The 7,297-nt window shown below is 37.1% G+C and overlaps 1 non-coding gene across 1 annotated transcript; it reads right to left on the bottom strand.

The window, feature by feature from the left end:
* Positions 1 to 5,022: 5,022 nt before the first annotated feature.
* Positions 5,023 to 5,130, bottom strand: LOC112745149 (small nucleolar RNA R71). Its single transcript, XR_003173092.1, has one exon. It is a non-coding gene; the product is annotated as a small nucleolar RNA R71 (small nucleolar RNA).
* Positions 5,131 to 7,297: the final 2,167 nt, after the last annotated feature.

Below are 7,297 nucleotides of genomic sequence, written 5' to 3'. Positions count from 1 at the left end.
GAGATTTGCAAGGTTTGCAGCTCTCTGGTAATCTGCTTCTGCTTTTAAAAAGGACGTACGTCCACGCGTACGCGTGGCACCTGTTCCGGCAAACATGATTTTTAAGGTTTTTAAAACCTATTTCAAACTACTAAACCTCTATTTTCATTCCATTGCTCATAAATAATAGTGTTAAACCTGATAATCAGATGAAGTTAGGAAATGAGGATAACTTGAAGGTGAAGTAAAGTTGAAAAGTGATGAATTGATTATGAGATGTTACGGATAAGTCATATATGTTACTTGACTGGATATTCTGATGAAAGATTACGTACAAAATTTGGCTTGATTGATTTAATGATCTGAGATACGAGATTCCCTAGATAAAGTGTCGTGGCTTGCCACCATGTGTACCAGGTTGAAAGCTCGATACTCTATTGACCCTACGATGTAAGTGTGACCGGGCACTATAAATTCCCAGGAATGTAACCCCGTTGAGCAATATTGATTATTTGAGAAAAAGCTATGCATAGAGTCTTGGGGATGCACGTCAGGGGACAGTCTAAGGTTTTCGGACTTGTCGGGTTGGCTGGATAACCGACAGATGAGCCTTATCAGCCATAGGAGAAGCATGCATCATATGCATACTAATTGGGTGTGCCTAAGTGTACTTGCCATGCTAAATGTATATGTGTTACCTGCAGTATTTGTAACATTCTTGTACTTGTCTTTATCTGCTTATTTGTCTGTGAAATGCTGACGGAGATGGAGGTGTGGAGGAATATCAGTATGGGACTTAGATGTTAAGGTTAAGTTAAGTTAGGTTTAGATACTCTTAGAAAACCACCTTTTTATGCCTCCTGTTTAATACTTTAAGCTCTATAATCTGAGTGTCGGCGTTCTAGGATTGCCTCTGGCATTCACAGGGCCTTATATATTATGTGTGTGGCACCTTTACCATACTGAGAACCTCCAGTTCTCATTCCATACTATGTTGTTGTTTTTCTGATGCAGGTCAAGAGGCGTCTCATTAGGCGCCTGGGCTCCTGAAGCAAAGTGGTTACTGGGCTATTTTGTTATACAGTGATGTATGTATATATATGTACCTAGCTTACTCTCCACATAACTTGTTCTTTTTATCCTCTTAGAAGTTTATGGAGAGACAGGATTTTGTTTATGTACATTTGGGTTTTGGATATGTATATATATATGTGTGTGTGTGTGTGTGTGATGAGCGGATAATTTATACGCTTTTTGGCATTGTTTTTACATAGTTTTTAGTATTATTTAGTTAGTTTTTAGTATATTTTTATTAGTTTTTAAATAAAATTCACATTTATGGACTTTACTATGATTTTTTTGTTTTTCTGTGATTTCAGGTCATTTCTGGCTGAAATTGAGGGACTTGAGCAAAATTCAGATTCAGAGGTTGAAGAAGGACTGCAGATGCTGTTGGATTCTGACCTCCCTGCACTCAAAGTGGATTTTCTGGAGCTACAGAATTCCAAATGGCGCGCTCTTAATTGTGTTGGAAAGTAGACATCCAGGGCTTTCCGGCAATATATAATAGTACATACTTTGCCCGAGTTTAGAGGATGCAAACTGGCGTTCAACGCCAGTTCCATGCTGCATTCTGGAGTTAAACGCCAGAAACAGGTTGCAAAGTGGAGTTAAACGCCAAAAACAGGTTACAAACTGGCGTTCAACTCCAAGAGAAGCCTCTACACGTGTAAAGCTCAATGCTCAGCCCAAGCACACACCAAGTGGGCCCCGGAAGTGAATTTCTGCATCATTTACTCATTTCTGTAAACCCTAGTAACTAGTTTAGCATAAATAGGACTTTTTACTAATGTATTTACATCTTTGGATAATTTTTTGATCCTTTGATCACGTTTTGGGGGCTGGCCATTCGGCCATGCCTGGACCTTGTCACTTATGTATTTTCAACGGTAGAGTTTCTACACTCCATAGATTAAGGTGTGGAGCTCTGCTGTTCCTCATGAATTAATACAAAATACTACTGTTTTTCTATTCAATTCAATCTTATTCCTTCTCTAAGATATCCATTCGCACACAAGAACATGATGAATGTGATGATTATGTGACGCTCATCATCATTCTCACTTATGAACACGTGCCTGACAAACACTTCCGTTCTACATGCAAACAAGCTAGAATGAGTATCTCTTAGATATCTAATACAGAGGACCGAGTCCGAGATATTAGAATCTTTGTGGTATAAGTTAGAACCCATGGACGGCCATTCTTGAGATCCAGAAAGTCTAAACCTTGTCTTTGGTATTCCGAGTAGGATCTGGGAAGGGATGGCTGTGACGAGCTTCAAACTCGCGAGTGCTGGGCGTAGTGACAGACGCAAAAGGATAGTAAATCCTATTCCAGTATGATCGAGAACCAACAGATGATTAGCCATGCAGTGACAGCACATTGGACCATTTTCACAGAGAGGATGGGATGTAGCCATTGACAACGGTGATGCCCTACATACAGCTTGCCATGGAAAGGAGTAGGAATGATTGGATGAAGACAGCAGGAAAGCAGAGGTTCAGAAGAACGAAAGGCATCTCTATACGCTTATCTGAAATTCTCACCAATGAATTACATAAGTATCTCTATCCTAGTTTATGTTTTATTTATCTTTTAATTATTAAAACTCTATAACCTTTTGAATCCGCGTGACTGAGATTTACAAAGTAACCATAGCTTGCTTCAAGCCGACAATCTCCGTGGGATCGACCCTTACTCACGTAAGGTTTATTACTTGGACGACCCAGTGCACTTGCTGGTTAGTTGTGCAAAGTTGTGAGCAAGAACTAAGATTATGAACGTGCGTACTGACTTTTTAGCGCCGTTACCAAGGAATGGAACAATCACGATTTCGTGCACCAAGTTTTTGGCGCCGTTGCCGGGGATTGTTCGAGTTTGGACAACTGACGGTTCATCTTGTTGCTCAGATTAGGTAATTTTATTTTAATTTTAAGTTTTTTATTTCTAATTTTCGAAAAATACATAAAAAATGATTAAATAAATAAATATTTCTTCTTTTTCGTTTTTCCAAAATAATTTTCAAAAAAATCCAAAAAAAATTTATAAAATCATAAAAACCAAAAAAAAAATCAAAAATAATTTTGTGTTTCTTGTTTGAGTCTAGAGTCAAGTTTTAAGTTTGGTGTCAATTGCATCTTTTTGATTTTCTAAAAAAAAAATTTATTTTCAAAAATTTCATGCATTGCATTCTTCATGATCTTCAAGTTGTTCTTGGCCAGTCTTCTTGTTTGATCTTCATATTTTCTTGTTTTGTGTCTTTTCTAGTTTTTCATATGCATTTTCAATTTCTTAGTGTCTGAATATTAAAAATTTCTAAGTTTGGTGTCTTGCATGTTTTCTTTTCTTGAAAATTTTTCAAAAATAAGTTCTTGGTGTTCATCTTGACATTCAAGGTGTTCTTGGTGTTCATCTTGACATTCAAAGTGTTCTTGCATGCATCAATTGTTTTGATCCAAAATTTTCATGCATTGAGTCTTTTTTATGTTTTTCTCTTTCATCATTAAAAATTCAAAAATCAAAAAAATATCTTTCCCTTTTTCTTCTCATCAAATTCGAAAATTTGAGTTGACTTTTTCAAAACTTTTTAAAATTTAGTTGTTTCTTATGAGTCAAATCAAATTTTCAATTTAAAAATTCTATCTTTTTCAAATCCTTTCAAAAAAATTCAAATCTTTCTCATTTTTCTTTTATGATTTTTGAAAATTTCAAAATAATTTTCAAAAATCTTTTTCTTATTTTTGTTTCATATTTTCGAATTTAATGCTAACAATTAATGTGATTGATTCAAAATTTTTAAGTTTGTTACTTGCCTAGTAAGAAAGGTTCAATCTTTAAACTCTAGAATCATATCTTTTTAGTTTCTTGTTAGTCAAGTAATCAACTTTAATTTTCAAAATCAAATCTTTTTAAATTTCCTTTTCAAATCTTTTTCAAAATAATTTTCAATCACATCTTTTTCAAAATCAATTTCAAAATCTTTTCTAACTTCTTTTCTAACTTCTTATCTTTTAAAAAATTAAGTTTCAAATCTTTTTCAATCAATATTATCTTTTTGTTTGATTCTTATCTTTTTCAAAACTACCTAACTAATTCTCTCTCTAATTTTCGAAAATCACCTTCCTCTTTTTCAAAATTCCCTTTTTTTTAACTAATTTTTTTAATTTTTAATTTAATTTGATTTCAATTTTAATTTTCGAAATTTAACTTTAAATTTTATTTTTTAATTTAATTAATTTTCGAAAATCCCTCTCTCTCATCTCCTTCTATTTATTTATTCATCTACTAATACTTCTCTTCCACCCAAAATTCGAACCCCATCTTCCTCTCCGTGTTCGAATTTTACCTCTTCTCCTTCTTACATTCTTCTCTTCTTATACTTGCATAAGGAATATCTATACTGTGACATAGAGGATTCCATATTTTCTTTTCTGTTTTCTTCTTTTTCATATGAGCAGGAACAAGGATAAGAACATTCTTGTTGAGGCTAATTCTGAACCTGAAAGAACTCTGAAGAGGAAGATAAGGGTAGCTAAAGCACAACTCTCTAGAGAAAATCTGACAGAAATTTTCGAAAAAGAAGGAGACATGGCCGAAAATAATAACAATGCAAGGAAGATGCTTGGTGACTTTACTGCACCAAATTCCAATTTACATGGAAGAAGCATCTCAATTCCTGCCATTGGAGCAAATAACTTTGAGCTTAAACCTCAATTAGTTTCTCTGATGCAACAGAACTGTAAGTTTCATGGACTTCCATCTGAAGATCCTTTTTAGTTCTTAACTGAATTCTTGCAGATCTGTGATACTGTTAAGACCAATGGGGTTGATTCCGAGGTCTACAGGCTTATGCTTTTCCCATTTGCTGTAAGAGACAGAGCTAGAATATGGTTGGACTCTCAACCTAAGGATAGCCTGAACTCTTGGGAAAAGTTGGTCACGGCTTTCTTAGCCAAGTTCTTTCCTCCTCAAAAGCTTAGTAAGCTTAGAGTGGATGTTCAAACCTTCAAACAGAAAGAAGGTGAATCCCTCTATGAAGCTTGGGAGAGATACAAGGAACTGACCAAAATATGTCCTTCTGACATGCTTTCAGAATGGACCATCCTGGATATATTCTATGATGGTCTCTCTGAGCTATCAGAGATGTTACTGGACCATTCTGCAGGTGGATCCATTCACCTAAAGAAACCGCCTGCAAAAGCTCAATAACTCATTGACATGGTTGCAAATAACCAGTTCATGTACACTTCTGAAAGGAATCCTGTGAATAATGGGACGCCTATGAGGAAGGGAGTTCTTGAAATTGATACTCTGAATGCCATATTGGCTCAGAATAAAATATTGACTCAGCAAGTCAATATGATCTCTTAGAGTTTGAATGGATTGAAGGAATCATCCAACAATACTAAAGAAGCATCTTCTAAAGAAGAAGCTTCTGATCCTGAGAACCCTGCAATATCAGAGGTGAATTACATGGGTGAACCCTATGGAAACACCTATAATCCCTCATGGAGGAATCATCCAAATTTCTCATAGAAGGATCAACAAAAGCCTCAACAAGGCTTTAATAATGGTGGAAGAAATAGGTTTAGCAATAGCAAGCCTTTTCCATCATCCACTCAGCAACAGATAGAGAATTCTGAGCAGAATCCATCTAGCTTAGCAAATATAGTCTCTGATCTATCTAAGGCCAATTTAAGTTTCATGAATGAAACAAGGTCCTCCATTAGAAATATTGAGGCACAAGTGGGTCAGCTGAGTAAAAGAGTCACTGAAACTCCTCCTAGTACTCTCCCAAGCAATACAGAAGAGAATCCAAAAAGAGAGTGCAAGGCCATTGATTTAACCATCATGGCCGAACCTACAAGGGAGGGAGAGGACGTCAATCCCAGTGAGGAAGACCTCCTGGGACGTCCAGTGATCAACAAGGAGTTTCCCTCTGAGGAACCAAAGGAATTTGAGGCTCATCTAGAGACCATAGAGATTCCATTGAACCTCCTTATGCCCTTCATGAACTCTGATGAGTATTTTTCTTCTGAAGAGAATTAGGATGTTACTGAAGAGCAAGTTGCCATGTATCTTGGTGCAATCATGAGGCTGAATGCCAAATTATTTGGTAATGAGACTTGGGAAGATGAACCTCCCTTGCTCATCAATAAACTGAGTGATCTGGATCAACTAACATTGCTTCAGAAGAAACATGATCCTGGAAAGTTCTTAATACCTTGTACCATAGGCACCATGACCTTTGAGAAGGCTCTATGTGACCTTGGGTCAGGGACAAACCTCATGCCACTCTCTGTAATGGAGAAACTGGAAATCTTTGAGGTGCAAGCTGCCAGAATCTCATTGGAGATGGCAGACAACTCAAGAAAATAGGCTTATGGACAAGTAGAGGACGTATTAGTAAAGGTTAAAGGCCTTTACATCTCTGCTGATTTTATAATCCTGGATACTGGGAAGGATGAGGATGAATCCATCATCCTTGAAAGACCCTTCCTGGCCACAGCAAGAGCTGTGATTGATGTGGACAGAGGAGAATTGATCCTTCAACTGAATGAGGACAACTTTGTGTTTAATACTCAAGGATCTCCTTCTGTAACCATGGAGAGGAAGCATAAAAAGCTTCTCTCACTGCAGAGACAACCAAAGCCCCCAAAGTCAAAGTCTAAGTTTGGTGTTGGGAGGCCGCAACCAAACTCTAAGTTTGGTGTTGAACCCCCACATTCAAACTCTAAGTTTGGTGTTGGGAGGTTCCAACCTTGCTCTGATTATCTGTGAGGCTCCATGAAGGCTCACTGTCAAGCTATTGACATTAAAGAAGCGCTTGTTGGGAGGCAACCCAATGTTATCTAATTATATTTATTTATTTTCCATTGCTATTTTATGTTTTCTTTAGGTTGATGATCATGTGAAGTCACAAAAACTACTGAAAAATCAAAAACAGAATGAAAAATAACATTGAAAACAGCACACCCTGGAGGAGAGCAATCTGGCATTTAAACGCCAGAAACAAGCATCTGTCTGGCATTTAACGCCAGAAACAGGCACCAAGCTGGCGTTTAACGCCAGAAACAAGCATCTGCCTGGTGTTAAACGCCAGAAACAGGCTATATTTGGGCGTTTAACGCCAGAAACAAGCAGCAGTCTGGCGTTAAATGCCAGGATTGCACTGCAAGGGCATTTTACACGCCTAATTGGAGCAGGGATGTTAAGTCCTTGACCCCACTTGATCTGTGGACTCCACAGGATCCCC

The sequence above is a fragment of the Arachis hypogaea genome, chromosome 14 (assembly GCF_003086295.3).
Source record: "Arachis hypogaea cultivar Tifrunner chromosome 14, arahy.Tifrunner.gnm2.J5K5, whole genome shotgun sequence".
In the NCBI taxonomy this organism is placed as follows: domain Eukaryota; kingdom Viridiplantae; phylum Streptophyta; class Magnoliopsida; order Fabales; family Fabaceae; genus Arachis; species Arachis hypogaea.
Note: the sequence above shows the minus strand (reverse complement) of the source record. Positions and strands in the feature narration are given on the sequence as shown.